This window comes from Halichoerus grypus, chromosome 8 (assembly GCF_964656455.1).
Source record: "Halichoerus grypus chromosome 8, mHalGry1.hap1.1, whole genome shotgun sequence".
Lineage (NCBI taxonomy): Eukaryota > Metazoa > Chordata > Mammalia > Carnivora > Phocidae > Halichoerus > Halichoerus grypus.
In genome coordinates, this window is record NC_135719.1 from 19,783,362 (window position 1) to 19,785,433 (window position 2,072).

Below are 2,072 nucleotides of genomic sequence, written 5' to 3' on the forward strand. Positions count from 1 at the left end.
TATATGTACAATAATAAGGGTTGATATGATGAAGGGATGGAATATGACTGTAAAGATGGAAATTATAAAAAATTTTAAAAAAGGATTTGATAAGTTGTTTGAAAAAAGAAAGAAGAGGATTAAAAAAAAAAAAAAGAAAGAGAGAAAAAAGGGAGAGAATGTGATCAGGCAGGGGAGTAGAAAAAAACCATACACTGGGCGCCTGGGTGGCTCAGTTGGTTAAGCGACTGCCTTCGGCTCAGGTCATGATCCTGGAGTCCCTGGATCGAGTCCCGCATCGGGCTCCCTGCTCGGCAGGGAGTCTGCTTCTCCCTCTGACCCTACCCCTCTCATGTGCTTGCTCTCTCATTCTCTCTCTCTCAAATAAATAAATAAATAAATCTTTAAAAAAAAAAAAAAAAAAAAAAAAAAAAAAACCATACACTAGAGATTTAGAGTATATTTTCATCTGTTAGAAGAAACTATCTCAAGATTTTAAAGAGAGAACAACTTATATATATATGCCAAAAATACGGGTAACTATTATGAAGGGATAGAATATGACTTTAAAAATGAAAAATAAAAATGTTTTTTTTTTTTAAAGAAGGGATTGATAAGATGTTGGTTGAAAAAGGGAAAAAGAAAAATTCAAAAAAAAAAAGAAAAAAAGAAAAAAGAAAAAAAGACAGTTAAAAAAAATAATTAACTTTGAAAGACTAAAGAATCATGGTAAAAAAGCCATGAATTCTATGTGCAGTATTCCCCTAGTGCTGGAGTTCTGCCGTTCTCATTGATCGGTATACTTGGTCTTGGCTGGCTGTTCTCGCTGATCTTCTGGGGGAGGGGCCTGTTGCCGTGGTTCCCAAATGTCTTTGCCGGAGGCAAAATTGCCCCGCCCTTGCCGGTCCGGGCTAAGTAATCTGCTCGGGTTTGCTCTCCGGAGCTTTTGTTCCCTGCAAGCTCTCCGTACAGCTTTGGAGGCGGAGAGTGAAAATGGCGGCCTCCCAGTCTCCGCCCCGGAGGAGCCGAGAACTCGGGGTCCCGCTCCTCAGCGAGCCCCCAGAGAAAAGCAGTCAGTCACTCCCGTCTCCCCGGTCTCCGGCCGCACTCCGTGCTCACCCGGCCTGTGACCCAGCGTTTCTATCTCTGGCACCCGACCCCGGGTGGAGTCTCCAAACCCAGCAGATCCCCGCGGTGCGCTCCCGCGCCGCTCCTCCCGGGGAGGAAGGGGAGTCTCCCCGGATCTGCCGCTTGTTGGGTCCCTGCTGGAGGAGCGGTGGCCCGACTGTGCTGCGGATCACGGTTTATGGCAACCCCGAGCTGAGAGCCCGCTCCTCAGCTCCGTCTCTGCAGCCGGCTTCCCCGCTCTGATACCTGGGAGCTCTGCTGCACTCAGGCACCCCCGGTCTTTCTGTGACCCCGAGGGTCCTGAGACCACACTGTCCCACGAGGGTTCACCCCCCGCTTAGCCAACGGAGTGACGTCCCTCAGCGGAGCAGACTTCTAAAAGTTCCGATTTTGTGCTCCGCGGTTCTATCACTTGCCAGAAGCGGCCGACGGAGGCCCCTCCCCCGCCGTCTATCCTCCCGAATATCAACTCGGATTCACTTCTCTGCACGTCCTACCTTCCAGAAAGTGGTCGCTTTTCTGTTCAGAGAGTTGTTGCTATTCTTTTCTTCGATCTCCTGTTGAGTTTGTAGGTGTTCAGATAGGTTTGATCCCTATCCAGCTGAATTCCTGAGAGGAGACGAAATGCAGGTCTCCTACTCCTCCGCCATCTTGCTCCGCCCATCTCCTTCCTTTTACTTTAATTAAATAAATACTCATCATCCTTTAGCTTTTAACATAAAAGTAATAACTTCTGGGATACCATCCCTGACTCACCAATACAGGGTGTGTTCCCCAAATACAGAACCCCACAGAGGATGCAGCCTCATGGCAAGTCAGACCATATGTATAAAGACACATTCCTAAATTAGGCAAATTCATGAGGAATGTCACCTTCAGTTCTCAACAGAACTTATGGGGTGCTTGGTTTTATTACTGCGTGAAAGATGGGGACTCTGAAGCCTAAGGACTTAGGGACTTCTCCA